The following is a 24,467-nucleotide window of genomic DNA, read 5'->3' as shown; positions in this document are numbered from 1 at the left end:
TCGTTTTAATAACTTGTAGATGAGAATTCGAAGTGAGGAGAAAAAAAAAGAGCTGTACAATTTTGCATCTACCTAGCTTTCCACCACTAGGTAACAGCATTACTTTCTCTTTGTGATAACTTGTATGTGAGTTTAGTCTTAGTTTAAGCTACATTTGCTTTGGAGGTTTGGACTGTATCTTTTTAAAGTAAGCTTCTGGTGTCCTTCTAGGGCCTTTTTCTCTGTAGCTCTGGAGTCCTTTTCATCTATATAAAGTGAACACGCAGTGACAGTAAATCAAATACACTGATTTTTGCTCTTATATTGTAGTAGTTAAATGAACTACTGGCAGTAAAGAATTAGGCACTTGATGTCAGCAATACAGTATAACTTTTATTTACGTACCTTTATTTAGGAACCAAGTACAAAGTTTACACTGCTAAAAATACTTCCTATAGGAATAATTGAGTTATCTTAAAGGGTTAATGCGTCTTTATCTGCTTTAAATTATTGTAGTTTGACTTGTGGCAGGAAGATATATTCAAATTACTTTTATTTTTGCAATAAGAACTATTTATAACTAAGCTTCAATGCTGCCTCCAGAAATTGTTTTGCTAAGCAGTGCAGTTGAAAGCCAAAGGTGATTCATTACTTGGTGCTTCAAGCAAGAATATAGGGACATTAACAAACCCTAAATTGTACCTATTAAATGCAGATCATCTTAACAATAATGGTAGCAGTAAAGAAGGTAAAAATGCTCATCTGGTAACCAGTGACTATGTGTATATGTGAGCTCAGTAGATGAATTGTCATGAATTGTCACCTGGGCTCCAGGTTACTTTAAAGGGGTTTATTAAATGTAAATCTTCTTCAGACATTCTGAAGCTGCTTGAGTATCATTTGAGTAGTTGAAATAACACAGACAATGATGGTATCCACACTGCAAGTGTGTTTACTTTCCTGGTTTTAAACGGATATTAAAGGTGTAACCTGATAGTATTGCATTAGGACTGGGTGCTACTCTGTTCTGTTTGCCATGATTAAGCTTTTGGAAAGCTTTTCTATGTGGGCTGACACTTCTATCTGTGTGCAGTCTCATCACCTTGAGCTCTGAAGCCTGCTGTACTTCCTGCAGATACCAGAATGTAAATGTAGGATTGAAGGTATAATGTTTTATAATCAGGATTGTAAAACTGATTTATTAAGCCACCATTTGCAATTTATTTATATGTTTTAACACTTTGATCTTTCAGAGATAAATTTTCTTTGCAGCTGCATGATTCAGAACTACTAGAGCAGGATGAGCTGCTAGCTGTTCATCACCTTCTGATTTCATCACTACTGTGAGCTACATGCTCTACTGGAGTTGAATTCTGCAACTTCCATCGCATCTTTGAGAATATTTGCAGTGTAACCATTTGTGATTGATAACATTTTTAGTCAAGGATTTTCATGTATAGTCGGTGCTTATTCTTACTGGCAGTCTTGAAGCAGGGAGGAATCTTAGGCTTTATATAATAGAACTGTATAAATTCTCTGTGTGTGTACTGGTCTTGAGTCATTCTTGTATCACTTGCAGTCTCCTAAGGAAAATCAAAGTAGAGGGTGGCAACGGTATTCCATTTTTATAATGATAAGGTAGATTTTGGTCTTTAGAAAGCACTTACATTGAAAAATTATTACTCATCCTCTGAAGGTTAATTAAAACTCAAATCTAAAAACTGTGAGAATGGTGTTCAGTACATCTGTGATGGTTAAACTGCAGAGGATTGTTAATGTTATAAAAAGAGAGGAGTCTCTTATTGAAGAGTGTTACTTTCAAGCAGTTTCTATATGTGCCTGTTCCTACTAGTGTGAAGTTACTAATTTATTGATCAGTGATAACATCCTGAGTGTTAAGTGTCGCTGCCATTATTGGCTGATTTGATTATGGCATTCCTCACAAACGAGCCATTTATTGTATATGACAGAAATGCCTTTAAATCCTTTGTGTACCTGTGGAGCAAAGTGGTATTTAAATGAACGTGTGCCGTGTGTGTCTGTGTAAGGTCAAGCTGCCATTGAAGAGGAAGGTACCCTGTATGTTCTTGGAAATGTTTGTTCTTTTTTGCTACAGTGGAAATAAATTATTTTGTTCCTTTTGGTTTTGGAAACTTAAAAATGGGTACTTATGGTTCAAGACATTCCCTGGTTACAGGCTGTGAAGTGGGGGGAGTAGGAAAGGTTACTTTGACAGCTAATTCCTTGGAAAGCATCATGCTAACACAAACACTTGTCCTTTATACTTCAGCTTCATTTGTTCCTTCAGTATGATTTCCCTTCCTTCTATTTTATTCTTGACATCCATACATCCAGAGCTGTATCTCGTGTTTTGGAATGCTCTCCAGGGAAGAAATACGTATCTCGGAGTCAACAAATCCTATTTCTCCAAAAGCAAACATATGTCATGCATCTTGACCTGTACAGCTTTTGACATTGAGTCATGCCTTTGTAATTTTTGTTTCTTTATATTTTTGCTTTTGTGCTTTTTTTCTGCCTACTTTCTCTAACTCCTGCTTTCAGCTGGTTTTATTCCTTTCTCTCTATTGACTTTTATCTCTCACCTATTCGAAGTGCATCACCACTTCTTCCTTTTATCATTTCACTGTTCTTTTTCATTTTCAAAGAGATAAGCCAGAATTTGCTTAAAAGAAAAATGACAAACGATGAGTTTTCAAGCATGTAAAATATTTATAAGTCCTGCTTCCTTCCCTTTCCAAAGGAAGAGAATGCAAATTACAAGCAGTTTTATTCCTGTAACTTGTTTATTAAATGTAACGTGAATGATTGCAAGCACTTTTGGGTCTTGAGGGATGCTGTGCTGAATGGTTCTTAAAAACTATGCCTATTTTAAATTGCTCAAAATGAGACACCACAAATTATTGAATTTGTCTTTGAAATTTGGGTATGTTACTTTACCTTGAAACATTTTCTAACCCTAACCTTGAGATATTTAGCTAGTTTTTTCTTTTTTCTTGTAAACTTGGCCTTGTGTTGCATTTTGGCTTGTTTCCTTTGCCTTGCACTGACATGTATATTTTCCTAAACTATTTAACGCTCATTTATCGAGGTAGCTGCATTTAAAGCTTAGAAAACTAATTCCTCTCCCCAGAGTAAAGATAGCATCTGTAACTGAAGGGCAGATCTGTTGCTGTATGTAGCTGGTTCAACCATGATATTTACATGTATGTAAAGTCCTTTATTTGTGCAGTAGAGGCAGAACTAACATGCTTCATAGTTACTGCACTTAGCTAGGTATACATATTCAAAAGAAATAAGAGCCCTTTATGCTCATGATCGTTTGGGGTCCTGTTTCTGTAGGTTATAGGAAAGCAAAATAGAGGCTGAATGACATAAATAACACAGAACACGGTAGGATTAATGAAACAAACATATTGTTAAATGGCAAATCTCATGTGGATGCACAAGATCACGAGTTCCAGAGCGGTGGCTGACGACCTCGGCTGTGTTGCTACTGTGAGTTGCCTCTGAGTGCTCCCTTTCCTCTTGGGCCTCGCTGGGCAGGTAGCAGGAAGGAACATGTCTGCACCTGAGCTGCTTCAGCTCAGGCAGGCAAATTAAACTTTCCATAAAAACGTGGGTTTAAGTGAAAATGCTGGCTGAACTGAGTTGACTCAGGCACAGTCATGTTTTCTTCTGTCAACTTATTTGCAGGGTGAGTGGCTCTGGAAGAAGGTTGAAGCAGATGGTAGGATGCTAGAAGGGCTGAAGCAGTGTAGCTTTTTTCTCTGTAAATGTGAATCAGAGCCCTATCACTTCTGATACCACTTGATGCTTGCACTGATTCAGCAAGCTGGAGGGTTTTTTAGTTTGTTTGTTTTGAGCTAACACCTGATTTTTTTTAATTTTTTTTGGGGGGGGCGGTGAGCGTGTGTGTAATTGCATTTTCTTGCAAAAGATCTATGCTGGAAAATTATTTAAATTGAAGCTGTTTACGTGTATACGTGTACAAACCATTGATTTCTGTGCAGTCGCAGTTGCTGGCAGCCTGCTCCATGCCTCCCACTTTGAAAACCAGTGTGACTGGAAGACATTCATGAGTCACTTTCTGATGCTATGTGGGGATTGTTCAATATTGAACTTTGTGGTAAAGTGGTGTAACTTGCTGCTCACTGTGACAAACCTCTGTGTGTAAACACTGATGTCAGTAAGCTGAGCATTTTCACTGTGGTATTAACAACCCTTTTCATCTTATGGCAAGTGTTTTCTGCTCTTGCAAGAAGTGGTCTCTTAGCATGAGGTTGTATGCCAAGTAGGTGAAATGTTCCTCTAATAACCTCCTTTATCTTTGTTCTCTGCTCTTAAGACAAGTAAATTACTTGTGTCTCGTGGTGACCGTGTCCTTAAACTATGAGTTCCTTAGAAGAAAGTGCTACCAATGTGACTTCAATCTAACTGTTAAAGGCTGATCTAAGCTTATAGGGAATTTCCTGTTAAAGATGTCAAAATGCATTTTAAAGCAGAAATTATAGTATATAAACTAAAATTATTATTCAATGAGAGAACTGCATCCTTTTCTGCATGAGGGCAGTCACTGCCTAATTTTGCATGGTGACATAAGTGAGCGCAGTGTTCAGTAGGTGTTCTTTTCTCCCAGTTTTCTTTGTTGTTATTTTGTTGTTTTTTTCCTAAACCTGTCATTAAAATTAAGCCAGAGCAATATTTCTATTCCTTGTCATATTACACTTTTCTGATAACTTAGTGAAAAAGACGTGGAATACAGCAAGTCTAATCTTCAGGGTTTATGCTTTGTATTGAGCAAATTATACTGTCAATTTCTAAGGGACCATATGCATTCCAAGCAGAATGTTTATTCTTTGCACTTAATTGCCCTGAAAATGTTAACTGTCAGAATCAAATACCTCCCATGTACTAAGTATATCTAATACTTTTTTTCTTGACAAGGAGCTTTTCTTCATTACAAAAGAGTTTTCTTAATCTCCTAAGTTTCTCAGTGATCTGAGCGGGTGTGTCTGCTGAAGTTTCTCCCTGGCCAAAAGAGAGTAGTTTTGTGCTACCATATCTCAAAAGTAGCATGTCACTGAGCAGGTATGTCAGTATAAACTTGTAAACCTGCTTCGAATGAATTATATAAATTGAAATCCTTCTGCCCAGAAATTAACTAATGGCATTTGATATTAGGTCATACACATCTGTTTTTCAAGGCTGGTCTATTTACATAGAAATGGACAATGACTAAAGGCTTAATTTTTCAGAGTAAAACTCTGTGAGAATAGCAAAAGGAAGGGTAACCTCTCATGTTTTTAGAAGTCATGTCTTCTTTACTTCCCCTGAAATTGCAGAAACTTTTAATGGTTTTGTAACACTAAGCTGCTTTCCAAAACAGCTGTTAAACAGCTATTTTTCTTTCTTTTTGAGGGTGTTTGGTTTTTTGGCTTTTGGTGGTTTTGTTTCGTTTTTGTTTTGGCTAGAGATTTATTTTTTTTTTTATACAGCTTAGTTGATGGCATTCATCTGCTGTTTCATTGAGAAGAATTTTAAAAATTTTTTTTCTACTAATATTTCCATTTTTTCTTTGTGGAGGTGCAAGGAAATGAAAATAGGGACTACAGTGGTACAGTGGGATGTCAGCTTCTGGGATGTTGGCTTCTCAGATACTATATCATTTTGGGACCTTGAGGAAATCATTGTGTAGCTTTGGATCATCAATACACATGCATCTTCAAAGTGAAATGTGAACATTAGCAGTCAACCTTGCCTGATGCCACCCAAACCCTTGGGAAGTTCAATCACTGTTGACTGGTGGGTGATTTCTAGGCTCACCGTAAGTGTTGTAGATAGGTGTAAATCCTTAACTGGAATATTTTATATTCATTCCAGAGAAGGGAGAAAGAAGGTAATTTTCATAGTTTAGTTATTCTTTTATATATATATGTATATATATGTGTGTGTGTGTGTGTGTGTATGTATATATCTTCAAATGTTTACAAGTGCTGATGGCTAATACTTCTCTACATATTGAATCTCCAGAGTACGAGTTTTGGCTTATAATCTTGTGACAGTTGTTTGATAAAATGTCTTAATTTATCACTCCAAAGTTTGAGGTTTCTATTGTTGATATCTGCATATTATGCCTGTTACATTTTGTCCTTCCCTGAGTAGATGCTGTTTGTCTGAATGAATGTATCTTTTGGAGACTGGTGTAGTCACGTTAAAGAAATTTACACTCATGACATCTCCATCTGTCCTTGGAAAACTGGTATTGTCATGTGGCTATCTGGAAGTCTTCTCATATCAACTCTGCAGAAATTTTCACTTGTGTTTTAAATGAAAGATGGTCTTTTTCCGGTGTTTTCCCATAGTTTCTCAGGAATCATGTTACATGTTTAGGTTCATGTAAAGTATTCTTTACATTCATGTTGAAAATTGAACTAATTATGCAAAAAATACCTTTGTTGTTACATGATTTAATTTCTGTCATAGCTGTCATGTTGCATTATTATTTTGTAAATGGCATTTGATACAAAACAAAGTATCCCAATTGGATCTGGATGACCCAGAAATTATCTTCTGAGTGTGGGCAGGGGGAGGGCTGGCAAAATACTGTATTAAAAAATATCTGGGGTTTTTTGTAGATTTTAACACCTAAGTTTTACTGTTTGAGTAGTTAAAAACCCCAGCAAAATAAAGTCTCTAAAGGAAATAGTCTCTCTGTTTTAGTGCAGCATTGAACTGTTGACTAGCACTCAAACACTAATTAATGAGAAAGTGAAAAATGCTGCAGAAGAGGAGAAATCGGAGACTGTTTTTAACTTTCTAAGCTGCATGCTTGTTTCAAAACGGCCCAGTCAAAAAACCCTACAACACTAGCTTAAAATTCTGGAACATTTTGAAAAATTGCTTAAAAAGTTGAACAGCTTTATCTAGGAAATTTTTCTTATCCTAACAGGTGGTTCTTGCCGGTGAGGCTGTAGTAGCTGTTGATGACTTCAGGTCTAGGCTGTCAGTGAAGATTTGCACATAGCAGGGCAGTTCATCTTTCATGTGACAAATCTGATGGAGAAAGGGGGAAAATCCCCTGAGGTCAGCTGGAACTACTAAAATTTTATTAAACTTCGTATCATTAGAGCCCATTTGTTTTTCAGAACTTAATACAAAACTGTAAGGTGGATTAATTTTTTACAAATGAGAGAAAGAGACAAGTTGAGAAATCAAGATGAAGCCTATATTTAATAGCCCCAAATAAAATTCTGTTTATATTTCTCATGTTGCAGAAGTACTAAATGATACTAATATAAAACATACTTATGGAAGGATGCTGAAGTTGTTTAGAAGTTTCAGTTTTGGGCAGCACACGCTCTGTCCCTTACTCTGTTGTTTATTCGTGTTTGTGCTCCTGCTCATACTGCAGTGAGTAGGCAAACGGGGCTTTCTGCAGTGTGCATCAGTGGAGCTCTTACCCAAATGGATCTTCAACTCAATCACTTCAACTGCTAAGTTGACAGTGTGCTATAGTGATATATCACTATACAATTCTGTATATAATCACTTATATTTTATCAGCATCCATAGGGTTTATTCACATTACTGTGGGATGGTGCCTAATAAGATCTTACATAATGAGCTTGGCTAATGAGCTCATAGCTGGTTTTGTTTTGTTTTTCCACCCCTGCTCTCCCCTGAAGTTGCATACTGCAGTAAATAACTGGCAGTGTGCATTTGTTGTGGTAAATACGTAGTTAGTTCAGCTGCTTCTATAAATTTTACTCTTATTTTAAAAAATTATGAAACTAATCGGATAGAATACTGAAAATCAAATTGAAAACAGAGAACCTGAACTCAGAAGCTGATGTACATAAAATCTCAAGTTTGTGAATTTTGTGTTACAGTTTAAATGCAAGATAATATTTTCACACTGTCTGTGTTGAGTGAAATTAGTCTATGAAATTAGTTTGAAGCCTTTAGTATACATTTCTTGTACATATGATCAATATATATCAGCCCTTAAGAGTAAGGGACAGATATATTAGAATTCGTTAGTATTTTAGCATAAATATTCAACATAGTACAAATTATTAATGTAGATTAAAAGCATGGTCATGAGTAGCAAGCTGCTTCTTCGCTCCACCTTGCAAAAGGAGTACCAATACAAAATTTCTCTGATTTTGAGAAATCTTGTATCCCCTCTTTTTCAAACTGTGTATCACTATCTGTATATCAGGAACTTGCCTGTTCATTACTTGTGAGATACCCCGCTAGTTACGAATGCCATCATTCTGGGCAGAGAAGCGAGTGTCAGAGCAAACTGTACTTAAAATTTGCTGGCATGTTTGTTTGTGCACATGATGCAGGTTTTCATGGCACATCTATGCATGTTCCTTAGTAAACACTTTTACTAGCAAAAAGGGTTTTCTAGTGTTCAGTTAGTATATGGAAGAGTTATAATTGTTCCTTATTTGGAACTGTGTAGAGCAGTTAAAAGTACTACGAAGTAAAATAAAAGCTAGAATAGCTGTGACTTGTCTCTCATCAGCATTGCAACTTACTAATAAACTTGCTTCTTGTGAGTGTGGTTTCCTTAGAGCTGAAGCTCATAATGCTTCTATATGAGGAAAAAATACAATTTTTAAGATACTTTTATTATTTAACATGATTTGAACTATTTCCAGGGCTGAGAGGTACTGGGTGTGCTCTATCATTAGTCAGAGTAGATGGGTTCATGCAGTGTGCTGCATGGTGTGATACCAAAGATTGGAGTGCACTGTTAAAAAAGCATATTCACTTCTGATTTGCTTCGTTGTATTAGTTTGGAGAAGAGAAAGCTTACGGAGGAATCCTATTTAGTAAGTACTGGACTGGGGAGGGGCAGTGAAAAAGAGGAGCTTTGGACCTTCTCAGTTGTGTTCAATGATAAGAGACAGATTACCACTGAAACAGAGGAAAGAAGGGGGAGTTGTGGGGTTGTTTTGTTTGGTTGGTTTTGGTTTTTTGCTTTGGTTTTTTTTGTGTGTCTGTTTTGTTTTGTCTGCTTGTTTGTCTGCTTGTTTGCTTGTCTGTTTGTTTTGATATTTGGGGTTTTTTTTTCTGTGAGGATGATTTGAAGTGGGCATAAGTTGCCCAGTGAGACTACGGATATACTGAAAACCAACCAAATACAGACCTGAGCAGTGTCCTCTAGCTGACCGTGCTTTGATCTGGAGAAGTTAGACCAAATTTTCAGAGGTCCTATCCTACCTCAGCTGCTCTGTGATGTCTATGAAAATCAGAGAACTTACCACAACACAGCAAAGCAAGATGTTTTTAATCTAGCAAGATAACTTTAATCTTGTTTTGATGACTCATTTATCACTTGCAAACTTTATAAGAACTTCAGTTTTATCTGGTTGCAATATATGAACCTAAGGTCTCAGTCTAACAAAACTTAAAATTTCTAAGTGAAAGCTGTGCTTTCTGATCCTTCTATTTTCTCACATTTGAATGTGGCTTTCTCAGTTCAAAGTGCTTTTTCCAACAGTTTTTGGAGGTTCCTGTCATGTTCTTTTCTGCTGTTCCTCACCAAGCTTTGCCCTCTACTGTTCATCTGGCTTTTCCTGAATTATAGTTAGTATTTTCTTTTTTTGTAAATAACAGCATTAAGTTTTAATAAATTTCATACAAAAGAATGTCTCTGTATACAGTTGTTCCAGCAGTGTTATATGTTCATCATGTTGTCTTTGTCTTGCTTTTGTAAACTTTTCTTTTCTTCCATCAAATCACCAGACACTTTCATTTTGATAGGCTTAGATCACTGTTGCTGTACAAGGGATATGAAGGCAGTAAAGTCAAGTTGAAAGACTTAATTTTTCCCTTTCCATAGTCACAAAAAATGAGAGTATAATTTTTTTTCCTGTCATCTGCATTGTTTGCCTATAGCGTTATGCAGATATGTGACACCATGAGATGTGTCTCCTAGTGCTTGAGTCAGGTCAAAAAGTCCTTTGGGTCCTGCAGGTTCAGCTTCCTCCTTGAGCCTGCTACTTGACAAAACGAACTTCAGATCAGCTTCTGTACCTTAAATGATAGTATGTTACAGCTTCCTAGATATGAACGAAATGGCTCGTCTGAAAAGCTGCTAAAGCTGGATTAGTTATCTTTGGGGAATGGAAAACACCCTAGATATGTCAGATTAGTCCAAGCTCCCTTTAAAGGGTGATTTGCTTAAAAAAATTAAATGTGTAAATAATTCCAGCAAGGCAGGTGTCCCGTTCTGGATTAAAAATTGGAAATAAAATAATAATAAAAGCTTAAATGATACAGTGTATTTTACTGAAGCAAAATATATATAAGAATCTCTATGTCCCATAGCAGCTATCAGAATTAAGTTTCTTCAAGGCTGGTGAAAGCCAAGGGGGACATCTTCCCATACCACACATCCAAAGCATTGTTTTTTTAGAGTGAACTTCATGTCTGTAGACCTGCCTGCTTTGTTTGAGAGGCCAGATGTTGACATTCTGCTCAAGAATTCAAACAAAATTTGAGAGCATCCCAATTTCCTTTCTGATTACAAGTCTCCATTGCAGGAAGATGAATCTGATAGTTGTAGAGTGCTGAAAAGGATGGACCCACCTCTTCCCTTCTCCAGGCCTCAGATGTCACTTCTTTTGTCTTGCTCTGCTGTTTTCCCCACCCAGTGGTGAGCCACTTCAGGGAGTTCCCTTCCTGCACAAGGCCTATCCTTCCCTTCTGCCCACACAAAGAAAAACTTTCTGCTGCTTTAGATCACTGAGCTGAATCCCTATAAATTCAGAAGAAATGTTATTACTAGTGGGAGGGAGGAAGTTGTCAGATCATCACTGCTGTGATTTTGAACTGTATTGCAACTTTAGGAAACTTGTTAAGTAGTCTTGGTTCTTTGGCATCTGTGAGGGTAGAAGCAGAACATCTTAGTTGCTTAATGGAAATCTGCAGAGTTCTGACTTTTTAACCATACTTTATTTCTGAAGGTTGTAGTTTGTAGAACTTGAACTGCAGCATCTTTCAAATAGCACCCCTTAGTTGTTCATGTCTTAGCGATTTTCTGATTTTGTTTTTAAAGACATTGAAATTGTAACACAACACAGGAGCAGCAACTGAAGCAGTGTTTCTTCCTGCATCATTTCTTGAGTAGTCTGTGTTCCCCATTTCCAGACTGCAGAGCTAATGTATTGTATTGCATTTGATAGCAGAGCCTATGGAAAGCTCCATGAATGCTTCTTGACTTTATAAAAACAGCTGAGTTAGCTCAAAATACGCTAAATTGGACCAGGAAGGGAGTATTGTCAATCCTTGTCATTTCTCCCAGCTTCAGCTGAGATAGCAAACAACATAAGGGAATAGTATGTTTCTTCACAGTCCCATTTAGTCTCCTGCTTGGGTAGGGTTTTTGTTTTGTTGGTTTTGTTTACTATTGTAAGTGTTGAAACTTTCAGTTTAGGAGATTGAAGGAAGGATGATAAAGCAGTTAATGGAAATCTGAATAGCCTACATGCAAGAGACTGTTGGAGTGTATGTCTCTATTCATAGTGCGATTAAAAGCTGGCCTTTAAAATGATTTTGTTAAATAAGACACCTAAAGCTAATTAGAGCAGAAGGAATTGTCTGTAGAGCAGAAGACGGGGAAGAAGTTGGACTGAAATCTTACAGAGATTAATGTCATTCAATATAAGACCTTGAAAAGGTAATCATTCACAAGACACAAAGCTCAGAAGGCTCTCTTCACCTTGAGGTGTGGAGTCTTTAAGACTTCTCATCACTGATGAGGTCAGTGTTCATCTTTAGAGTAGAGTATGGGATTTTTTTTCCTCCACAGGTTCTTTTAGGATCAAGCTGCACTGTGCATTGTTTTTTAATACTAGCTTCTGAAAGCTGGAATCTCATTTCCAGTACTTGAGTATATCAAAAGTAGTATGCTGAGGGCAGAGGGACATTGCAGAGGAAAGCCTATAAGGACTGGGTGGAGTAAAATAATTTTGCTTTTTTACTCAACTCATACTCAAAGAGTTTTGGAAACAGGCAATGAATGTGAAAATCCAAATACTCTGATATGTGAAAAACAACTGACATACTTGAGTCCCAGTAAGTGAAACTGTTACGGGCTGATATCCAGCTCAGTTGAAAGGTAAACATGCCCTTCCCAATGCACATACCTTTCTGTTATTGCATCCTAGAAAACTTTAACCAACAGTTCAAGTTGCTAAATGATAGTCTGAAGCTGCAGTTACCCAGTGGTTGACTGTTCTTGGTGAAAGTAAGTTTATTTTCTGTTCTGAACTTTTATAAACAGTTGTTGGCACTAGTTCTTGCTGTTGCAACAAAGAAATGCCATTTGCGAAAGGAGATCAAAAGTTTGTTGCTTAGTTCAATCCAAAAGAAGTGATATTTTATTGAAATAATACTGTCTCATAATAATATTTTAATTTCAGCTTTACTATAAGTATTATTTTTGCCTGCACAGTAAAGGTCAAAGATTTAGGGAACGTATAATTTGTTACCGAAGTTGATCTCCACAGATAAGAATTGCATAGTTCTGCTGGTCACTCAGAATGAGTGCAGCCCTAGGCCAGCTATACTTGTCCTCATATTCTGATGAAAAGATGAACAGTTTTTGAGGGTTGTTCAATACATGCAGAAGAGTTCGGGGTTGAGGGGGAGCAAAGGGTGGAGAACTGAACTGCTGTAGTATTTGCTTCTGGAAATAAATTTCATTTACTCGAGGGGAAAGTTGTTTTGTTTCCATATTTAGTACCTCTAGGTAAGGCAGTAATAACTTTGGATACACATGCTGGATTTTTCAGTTGTTACTGCATCCAGTACTGTAGACATAGTTGGACTGTACTCTTTAAGTTGCATATACATGCTGTGTCCCATCAACATCCCTCTCACTTCAGAGCCTGAAAGTAAGAAATAAGCATATGAAAAATGGAATAGATACAAAATGTTGACAAGACTTGTGATGAAACACCGGCAGTCCTGCTTCATTAGTGCTGAGTTAAGGATGCTGGGAATGACAGCATGGGGCATAGAAATTAGTTGTTTGACTCCTTTGGAGTTTGGTTATTTATATATTTGTTTTAAGAGGGGGTCAGGAAAGAGAGCTGTAATTGACAGTTGTGTACACTGGTGGTGCTTTAAGGTTTCAAATTAGTTTTTTGGGGCTTTTTTCAGTCCAGAAATACTTCTCCCTTTTTTTGCTGCTCTTGAGTTCTCTTGTGCTAGTCTTATGACAGGGAAGCTCTGTAGCTCTGAGCAGTGTTGTTCTTTTTTTGACTTCCAGTACTATAATGGTGAGAGAAAGACCTGGGAGACTCACTTGCAGGTTACATATAGAAGAGATAGTGGGTTATTTCAGCTCTTGGTTATACACAGGCAGGAGTCTGCAAATGTGGTAGTCTCTCAAAGATGTGTGTTGTGTTGTCTTCGTGAAAGTATTGACATTTGCCAAGAACTTGAATTTTAACAAGTAAAATCTGATACCTGTGCCTATGCTGGACATGCCTCTCTAAGGGCAAGGCAGAACTCCTTCACTGAAATTACGTTTTTGAGCAATGCCAGCCTAACTATGAGTTTGGTAGCACAGCTGGTTTTGGGAATTAATCTCTGCAGGGCTGCTTTCACCTGTGGCTGTAGGCAGCTAATATGAAGAAACTCTTTAAATTGCTTCATTCACCATTTGCCTTCCAGTTTCTGCAGTCTTGATTTCTGTATAGTGTTATTATGCAGAAGTCATCTTTGCATATACTCCAGCTCATCTCCAGAGCAGTCCTACCTAAAGCTATAAGGGAAGCAGGATTCTCTGGGGGCATTTGAGGTGAAGGTCCTAAAACTAAAAGGCGTATGACAGAGGAAGGGGAGCCTGGCAGAAGAGTATCACATTTAACTTCTACAGGCATGCTAGCATTTTATTTCATTTTGGCAGTCTTGAATGTAGCAATCTTGCAGTTTGTTTTAGAATAGCTTTTCTGTGTGTAATTGTTAGACCAGTAAGTTCCCAAACAGGCACTATTTCTGTTCTTTTCCACATACTCCCTCCCAAATCATTATCTTCCCTTCTTGTCTTCTCTTGGAGTACTAACACCTTGCATTGGCTTGCTCTTTACTGTTGTGTTCTGTGGATTGATGCTTCTTCCTCTGGGTCTTTTCAGAGAACCATAAAAGGGGCAGCACTGCCTCTTCTGCTCAAGAAAACTTTTGAACCTGTTTTAGTGATGGGAAAGGTAAAGGCAAGGGCTTCATTTTGTAGTGATGCTGTAGTCTTGCATCTTTTTGCCTCATTTTTGCAAGTCCTCCGAGTAAGTCAAAGTTCCTTTTTTTTAGTGCTCCTCTAAGTGAGGAGGGAAACACTGTAGATAATGAGAGTACTAGAAAAGAAGAGTTGCTGTGCTTTGTAGTTTGGAGGCATTTGGCTGTTCAGATGGCACTTACTTGCCACTGTTATCTTTCATAGTTCTCACAGTGTAGTTACTGGAAGAAACTGGGAGAGGTTTGGAGATGCTCTTTGCAGGCAACAGAGTACATTTGTGAATGAATAGAATTGGGTGATCTGCACAGGAGGCTACTGCTCTGCTGTATGAAACAAAGTGGCTTGATGCATCACCTATTTCTAACGTGATACCAATGCATTGTACAGAATATTTGATCAAGTGTGGCTAAATGCTGCTTGTGTAGGAATAAAAATGTAAATTCCGTTTTGTAACCCTAAATATTAATACTGCTTTTCAGTCAAAGTTTAAGCAAGTTGCATAAGTGCAGCTGTTTGATTTAAACACATGTCAGTAGTGAAACATATGGTGTACCAAAGTGACCTGTGAAACTGCCTAGGTCTTGATGACATGGAATTCGTAGCAAATGTAGGTTAGCAAAGTCCATGACTTAATGGTTTTTAGCATATACATTTCATTTTGTGACCATTTTATGTGCTTAAGACATTGTTCTTTGCAAGGTAATGTAATGCACATAGTTTGATAATTAGATACATCAGGCCTATATTGACTGGTTTTCATTTTCATATTGTAGTGCTTCAGAACCTTCTTGTTTGGTATAATTTTTTGTCATTACTTCTAACATAATTCTTGTGTGCTGATTCTGACAATCAGCTTTCATTTGTGCTTTTTATATATCAGCATTAAATATTAATCTTTTTTTGTTTGTTTGTTTTGAAGGTGCAGAAAACTTACTGCTTCAGCTTTGGTCATATATCATAGTGCTAAATTTATTTCCAGTTTGTAAGATGACTCTGCCTTTTGATAGCTTGTGTTGACTAAAGTGGACTAGAGTTCATATACCAATGGAGGGAGCTGAGGAGATCAGCTTGGTTCTCCAGTGACAGCATTGCATTAGTATGGATGAAAAAATAATAAATACATCAAAGCAGTGTTTAATTATAAGTAGTAGTTGTAAGAGGATCAGGTGTTGATCAGACTAAAGGCAACTCAGAGGTGTGTGCATGTCACACACATGCTGGATGAAAATTTTTGCTCCATTAGAGATTTTTCTCAGCTGTTGATCAGCAGACACAAAACCTAGTTAATACTAAACAGCTGTCAGGATGGAGAAGCGAAACTACTTTTGCTTTGGTGTTTATTGTTATTTATTATTCCACTATGACTCGGGGTAGGGTTTTTTACAGTAAGATTGGCACTGGCTGCTTCCTCAGCTAGTTATCAAGGCTCCCTGCCATTTTGAGTTTACTTTTCTTGCACAAAGCCTGGGAAAAAAAGATGAACCTTGTTCTGAAGGTCACTATGTCCAGCTGTCTTTCTGAGCAATGGGAGTGAATGCGTTTCAGAACTGCTGACCCTTCATATATATTATTGTGCCACTGACTTCCCTTATTTAAAGCAAGGACCCACAGGACACTGAAGGGATTTCAGCATGAATGAGGACTGTGTCCTGTTAAGGTAGCTGTATGCAATGGATTCTTGTGTTGGCAGGTTCCACTGGAATTCTGGAATTTTCTTTAAGCAAAAATTCATTCACAAACAAACCTTTTTTCTTATTTGTTGGCAGCAGAGTTTTAAAGGGGATGTCTTTTTCTTCTGATAAGACATCAACTAAAATTTACTACTGTTTGTGACTTTGATACATGAGGCTGTCTGCTGGGAGAGCTTAAGTCCAGTAATCTGCATCTGTCTCTTCATCTCATGGTTGTGAACACAGCTGTGTCATTAGTTTAATAAAGGTATATCTGTAGGGTGGAATTTGACACATGAAAAGGAGAAAATGGCTACTGACATATGCAGATGCAATATTTGCTGTTTTTTTTTTTTTTTTTTTGGCTTTTTGACTGGGGAAAAACTATATCCTTCACTAAGAAGTATCTAACATGTTGTTGTGTTCTAGAAATGTGGTGTGTAGCACAATTCATGCTACAAATTGAAGGCCAGCTCTAAGGTCTTGTTTATTACAACCAGAAATACCTTTTGGAAGGCACTTTATTTTAAGATGGTATCTTCACAGATTTTTTTTCTACTGACTTCTTTTTTTTTTTCACATGCTTATACTTAAAATTGTTCTTCAGAATCTCTGTTTTCAGTTTGTTTTCTGCCAGTAGAACTAACATAGTCAAATCAAGCCCTTCAGAATAGTACATTTCTCCTTTAAGCACTGCTTGGTAGGTGCAGGATAGCAATTGAACAAATTGTGTGCTTTGTGTTGTGCAAAACAGTAATGTAAAGATGTGTAAAAAGAAACCTTTTATTAATGAGAGACACTGAACTATGACAAATAGGGCTTTAAGAATCCACTCAGAAACCAGATTAGATCAGATTATTCTTCTCAGATTGGAATGATGATTTCTGTTAAGTGAAATTTTCACATATTTGGAAGACATCACAGGCAACACTTATAATGTGTACAAAAATTGTTAAATCCAGTTAGTGTCAGTGTAAACTGTTACTGTAGATCAGAAGTGGCATGTGTTTAATTACTTGAGCATGTTGCTTTTACTGGAGAGCTCACTCTTCTTCCTAATAGTCCTGTTGGTGCATGGAATGATACAGGCAATATACTGAAAGATACTGTATTCCCTTGGGTATTTCATTCCTAACAATGAATAAGTTAGGTTGTTAAAATGAGAAATGTTTTGAATGTTTTTGTCTAGATTTCCTGAACTCCTTCCCTTTTACTTCTCTCAAAAATGGAGAACCCGTCACTAAAACTGGCAATTTTCTTAATCACAAGAATTTCTTCCTTCTTTTCGCCTTCCCTCTCATGACCCCAGATACCTTAAAGAAGGTTGGGATTTATTTTAATCAGAGAGGATGATGCTGAGAGAGTTACATTTATTCCTTTGGTTATGTAGAAGTATGATAAAAAAAGCTTCTCCACATTGCTTAGGCTGTGCCAGGACATTATGACTTTTAAGTTGCAGGAAGAAGAATTCAGGTTAGAGCTTAGTAGATATTAGTAGAAAAGAACCTCTTCCAAGAGCAAGTGTGGATGAGAACTGAAATAAATTTCCTAGGAAGATTGTGGAGTTGTCCTCACTAGAAGTTGTTTGCAAGGCATGGTAAATCTGAAGTGATTCGTGATCTTTTCTTAAAGAAGAGTAACTTCTGAAGATGGTTCCACTGCCATTATTCATTAATATAGCTATGAAATACTAGAAGGATTTTATCTGAAACCTGATTTTCATGTCTTTATTAATAATGCAGCAGAGCTGGGGATTGAGAGAAGGAGTGCTGTATATTGAGTAGAATATAATTATGTCAGTTACTTAATGCATTGCAACTATTACTACATATAGGTGATATTAGAAAATGAACTTTCAAAACCAGGGATGCTATTGTGACTCATATAAGAGTTCTAAAAGGAACCTGCAATCTAGAGTTTAGAGTAATCATAGTAAACTATTTATGCCTGAAGAAATCAATATAAATATTTACTGATGTATTAAGCAAGGTAATTAATGAAGTATGACACTAAAAATTTCATAGGTTACCAAATCGATTAGATGGTATTTTGCAGTCTTACTACATTAAAAAAAAAAAAATTATTGTAAAGCATGATCTTTTTGTCTGTTCATATTAATCAGCTAGTTTATATTTACAATTTAAATTGGTACTTGGATATGTTTGAAAATTAGTCAGTGGAAGGGATAAGGCCATAATCCTCCTGCCATCTTTCTTCTGCTTTCATTGACTGATAAATACACATTTTTTAAACCTTTAATATTAGCTGACAAAGAATGATTTGTATCTCAAAGATTAGAAAATAATGTAACATGCAAAATAAAGATACAATACTTGCAATGTTTTGGTTCTAAATTCATAGTTATGCTTGCATAAAGTTTGTGTGTGCTTATCAAGAACATAATGTTCTATTTTTTCTATTAACAGCTTGAATATATTTTATTGTGTTGAATTTTTGGCAGAAAGCACTTCAATCTTCTGTGAATCTAGGAATATTTAGTCATAGATTGAGAAAATTAATTTACTTGTAAATATTAGGAATACTTGAAAAAAATTACCTATTAAGTAGATTGAACCCCCTCTTGTTTATAATACTCCATTGAGATCCACCCAAAATCATGTAGTAGTCTTTATTCTCAGTAGGTATTTTCAGGTGTATAACTTCAGATTAGATGAAAACTTTCTGTGTTAAAGAGACCTAGGTATCTCAGTGCCTTTAAACCAGCAGGCAGTTTCTCCATATATTCTACTTTTTTTTGTAATGCACTGTGTAAATAGCCTTCATAGCTCAGACTGGCATAGCTCGGACTTTCTTTAGGGTACATTTTAAATCTGCTTTATTTACTCTACTTTGTTGGAGTTTTTTTCTGACACTAACTTAAGTTAGATTTTGGCCTTGTTTTGAGGTGCCTACAAGTGTAATTGGTAAAATTAATTGGGAAGTCTGCTTCTTATATGTAATTTCATAATGGTAGAATTATGTCTTTGCTATTTTAGATCAAAAATACAGACACCAGAGTATTTATCTTCCTGGTTTGGCAGCCCTTAACATACTTGGATTTTGTATGTGAGGTTTACCAACATCACAGAGTTTGATTCTGGAAAATGAGTAGACTAGATTGTTTGTGTTTCCAAAAGCATTGATTAAAAAAAAAATTTATAGTTCTTGGGAAAGAGAAACTAGGTCATCACTTGAATAATAGCTTGAATAGTTTCATTACCGTTGAAAGATACTAATATTTCTGTGAGTACTAGCAATTGCAGAAATTTGCAGAGGCAGTAGCAAGCTTCTTTGGTATAAGACGAAAGGTCACAAAATCAATGATGTGGGAGTTGGTTTTTTTTAATTCACCATTGCAACTTTTAAGGTTTTCATTAGATTTACACTGAGTAATTGCTGTCATAGTCAGGGCAGAAACAGAAACTTTTTTGATGAGCAACTTCATTATTCATCCCATGCTGCCGGTTCTTGCCTTTTTTTGAAATCCTATGTGGATCTTTTCTAACTTGAAATATTTTGCTTTATTCTACACTTCTGTATGTTATAAAAGATTTTTTAATGCATTTTTTTTTTCTGATTTTTGTCTGTAGTACAGTTGTCTCCTCTCTCAGTATCTGAAAAGTTCAAATTGAAATTACCTTCTGGTCATTTTCCTAACTTAATAAAATGCTGCTGCAGAGTCCATGAATTTTCTTTCTCTGATTTTCCTAAATTAAGGAATGCAATGCCAAGTAAAGCTTTCTTCCAGGATTTTCTTTGGAGTTTGTTTGCTGATTTAATGCAGCAATGTGCCAGATAGTTCAATTAGTTTCTTTTGTGTTGCTCTCTTTTCTTTTATACACTTAAGAGGAAATTAATCAGAATGGGTATCTGCAGGATATTCTGGAAATCTAAATCTAAGTTTGCTTTGGGTATCTTTTGGAATATGGATTGTTATTTTGTCCTGTGTGTGCTGTAGTTGGGATTTGAGTAGATCCTGTGCTTTGGCTAGCTGAGCCAAGGTTATATTGTATGGATTTTGTTTAAATAGATCTGAGCCTTCCTTTTTAACAGATAGTGAAGATTATATCAAATCAGCTGTGAAATCTCCTTTGCAAATGAGCCAGTCTGATTTCCTTCTCAGTGGAAAAATGGGTTGACTTCTCACAATGATTTATTTTTTTATGCAAACTATTTACAATATAAGCAGTTTACATGGAAATATTGTTTCATTTCTGCCATGCCTCTCTTAAAAACGTTTCTGGAAAGACGCCAGGCTGTTTTCACTTTTTGTTTATGGATGAGATTTTCCAAAGATAAGGTCAGGGAGAGACAGGACTGCAAGGACAGTTCATTTCTAAACCTCAGCAAAGCAATCAATGAGCCTTGATGAGTTGGAGATTACTAGAAACAAATATAATCATGTAAGACACACAATAATAGCATAAAGCCCATTGCCATCTTTTTGTTGGCAACTCAGATACATCTGACAGTGCAAGTCTTGATCTCTCAGCCTCCTTCAGTGACATCTTATTGCAAATATCTGGCAACTCAGGTTTAGCAAGACTAAAACAAAACAGCCTCCTCTTTCCACATCTTTGATCAGTAGTAGCAGTACATGTGCTTCCTATAGATTTTTGGCTTGTTAGCATCGAGTGAAGGCCACTGGACATGCGATGACACAAATGGATTTCCCGAACTTGCCTTTTCTCATCTGTGATGGCAGTAACAGCAGTAGGTTTTGGTCTTGTGTGTAGGCAGTGGGAAATACTCTATTACTTGAGTACTTTGTATATGTAGCCCCCAGCTCTCTTGCTGCTTGCACAGTGGTTTTCTTCTGGTGTCCTGCCAGGTGTTTGCTGGATTTAGACATATACAGAGGAAGAAGGATTTGTAAAACGTCCACTGTAAACTCACAAAAAGGTATACAGGAAATACTGTTATAGATGACATACTTTATATTTGTGGAAATGTTTATAGAGAATACTGTGATTTTCAGAATTTTGCTGAAAGTGTGTAAAGGCCGCCTTTGAACACGAACGAAAACTAATTTGGGGCTATTTTACTTCATGGCTGTCTGTAGACACTGACATCTGGTTGTGGTGTGCTGTCCTGTATTAATCAGTAATATATGGTCAGGAGACTGAGGGATGCTAAAGCAAGTCTACTTAAAGATGAAATGGTTAGAGCAATTTTGTGGGCCGGTTGTAGTTTTTATGAACTGAGCATGTTTTAGTGCTGCATTTCAGAGAGCAGGAGTCCAAATCCAGGGATCCTTCTCAATACTATAATTATTAAAAATCTGTTCTTGCGTAGTTGCTTATGGGGGAAAGCAAATTTTTTCTTTGTTACAGTCAGCAGAAATGTACGCAACTCCCTTCGAAGTAAGAATTACTCCAAATTACTATTTTGGGTGTGTCAGTCATTCTACAGAGTAAGTAAAGAGTGGACTGTTTTGGCACAGTTTCTCACTTCATAAATTTAGCCTTGTTATCAAAATTGGTTTCCTCCTTCCCTGCAGGCAAGGAATTACATTTCATCATACTTAACAGAAATGCAGCAGAAAATACAGTCTTATTTACCCAGTTTCACAATAACCACAATTATTTTTCCGTTATATATTTAAAAACTCTTCTTTTTCAACTTGTCAACCTCTCTTTTTGTTGCTCCTAAAATGTATACTCGGAAAAAGGCATTTCTGTTTGAAAGTGTATTTTTATAAGAAAAAAGTATGAAGCTGCTTTTTAAATCTTCCATAAAATCCTTTTGAGATAACTACATTCCTCTCTGTGAAAATGCCATGGAAAACCCTCAGATGTAATACCTGCCCCCCAGCACCCTCTTACCCTCCTCCCACAGTATCTCCAATATAAAAGATGTTTAGTAGAGTGTTATTTCTTTGTTGCCTCTACATTTTGATTTTAATTAGAACAAGCACATTGTTAAATATTCTTTACTTCTCTGTGCTGTCTCAAAATTGCATGGAAGGTTTGTCCCAGTCTTTTGGAAGTTACAGAAAAAAAAGCCGGAAAAGAGACAGTAGATGGACAGCATGATTATGTGAACTCTGGTCCTTAGAATGTCTAGTATGGCAATAAAATGGTTAAACTTCATTTCAGTTCTTCTTCACCTTCCTTCTGTGGTGGAATGGCCAGCATAGAATTTTGAGTGCTTTTTGTATACATGTACACACTGTACACCGTGTTTTAAAGTGAGGTGAAAATACTCAAATGATATTTAATGTAAAATGTAATTAATGTGCTTTTGTATGTTTCCCTTACTTCCTCTCTCTTGAATTCTTTTAATCAGAAGCAGATAAACAGTTGAAACTTCAAAATTTTTTTGAGAACTGGGAACTGGCATGCTCCCTCCCTTTAGGCCTGTGGTCACAGCCTGAATGGGATGTGCACAAAATCCTAGAAGTGCAGATCATGCACAAAGAAATGTAATACAAGTGAAAGAGTGATACTGTCTTGGATATACTCTAATTCTCTCTTACGAAAACAATGTGCCAAGTGTAACAGGGAGGTTTGTCATGTCTTTTCCCAAAATTGTGTGGGTTTTTTTCACTGAGATACTTTTATACTGAGGGCTTTTGGTTTAAATCTCAGCAGTAAGCTATGTAATAGTTTGTATCTGCCTCTTTCTTGAAAATATTTATGTTTGCTTTTGGATGTTCTTTGTACATACTGTAAATTACTAAAAAATGCGTGAGAGAGTTCAGTAATTGTTTGCCCTGCTTGCCTATGGGATTGTGTGGCAGTTGCAAAGGCTGGATCTGCAACAAGAGAGAGTAACTGTTGCAGCTGATTGGCCCAGAATGTTCCTTTGGGATTTATACTCTTACCTGTCCTTTCCTTGTATAGAAGTTCAGAGACAGGCAATGCTTTGGCTTCAAGTCTGCTTTCATGTCTGACAGACAGATGCCTCTCAGCTGCCACATTTTTAGTTTGAGAACTCTCTGAACTTGCATACATAACAGGGAGTTGAAATTTGATTTAAATGTTAGCTAAGCTGTGCAGATTTTTCTGCTTGTTTATCACTGCTGCTTAGGTTTAATGGTATTGAACTCTGTAGAGGACAGAGGAATTGGCAAGTTTGTTTTCAGCAAATACATGTCATTCACTTGGCCTAAACAGGATGCTTGTATATATTTTTAGTATAGTTGACTGTCTTTCTGGTAACTTCAGATATGTAAACTTCTGGTTGTGATGTATTAATGAGGTTTTCTTATTTGAAATAAATGGTCTCTTAAATCATGCTACTATTTATTTTGCTTTTATATAGCAGCAAAAATAAACTGTCACATTTTTCTCATAATCATGTTGATTAATATGGGATTATTGTACAAGTGGTTGCACAGAGATGTTCAGATACCTGGCTTCCTAATGGAATCAGTGTAAATTCAGAGAGACACCTTAAACACATATTGGAACCTGGCCACAGGTAGTTTTAATGCTTTTTAGGCCTAATGATTGCTATTTAAAGTGATCACTAGGTGAACTCTGCTTTAAAGTGATTATTTTATTGTTTAGGACTGTTAAGTTTCTCTTGCAAGAGATACTGATAACTATATATCACAGACAGAATAACCATATTTCAAAAGATTTATGTAGATCTACATATACAAGCAAAGTTTTTTTTTGCTTGCTGCCAAAGTGTTGTACAGTTCTGTCCTTTAAGGGTAACTTGACTTTGTTTTAGGAGCTGTGAGAGACAGTTGCTGTTTTGGTAAATAGCCATGGTTTGAATATTATATTAAGCTGCCTGCTGACAGAAATTACTTTAATTAAGAACGTACTTAAAAAAAGAAAAAACTAAACATGACAACGACAACCCAAAGCTGCTCTCCTAATCTATTTAACCTTCTTTAAAAAAAGAACATCAGAGTGTGTGAGAGAGATGAAGATGGAGGAGTAAATATAATCAAGTACATAGCAAAATGAATTTGAATATAAGGCAGGAGGATACGTAGCAGATTCATTTTCCTATTCTACCTTGTGCAGAACACCTCCAAAGGACATCTTTACCTCTGGCAAAGAAGATAGTGATGGACTTCTAGGGTAGTGAGCATGGGCTTTATTAAATTGCTTGTAATAATAAAAAGTAATGAATAGTAATAAATAATAACATAATAAGAAAATTGATAATATTAAATAAACAATAATAAATTAATAATAAAGAAATAGAAATAGTAATAAATAATAAAATCTTCTTTGAGAGAGTTCTTCATGGAGTTTATGGCTAGATGGGACCATTGAATTGCCAAGGCTGGCATTCTTTACATACAACAAGTCATATCTTTCATTCAAGTCTCCTGATAATGAACCTTTTGACTTAACTGACCAAAATGCAGTTTCAATTTGTGATAGGTAAAATGCATTTGCCAGAAGTGTATCCATTCTTCATTGAAAGATGTATGATTGCTTCACTTCCTTGTTTGTAGGAAGAAAAATGTACTTCTGCATTATGGCAGTGATTTAAAATTGATCCTGACTTTTCAGGTTGATAACATGTTTAACAGCTGTGTCTGTGTAATAGGAATGCATATATGCACACAG

The 24,467-nt window shown here is 36.4% G+C and overlaps 1 protein-coding gene across 9 annotated transcripts in view; it reads left to right on the top strand.

The window, feature by feature from the left end:
• ZDHHC14 (zDHHC palmitoyltransferase 14) overlaps positions 1 to 24,467 on the top strand; it is a 91,827-nt gene that overhangs the window by 2,112 nt on the left and 65,248 nt on the right. The window lies entirely within an intron of this gene.

This window comes from Sturnus vulgaris, chromosome 3 (genome assembly GCF_052056855.1).
Source record: "Sturnus vulgaris isolate bStuVul1 chromosome 3, bStuVul1.hap1, whole genome shotgun sequence".
NCBI classification, from domain to species: domain Eukaryota; kingdom Metazoa; phylum Chordata; class Aves; order Passeriformes; family Sturnidae; genus Sturnus; species Sturnus vulgaris.
Note: the sequence above shows the minus strand (reverse complement) of the source record. Positions and strands in the feature narration are given on the sequence as shown.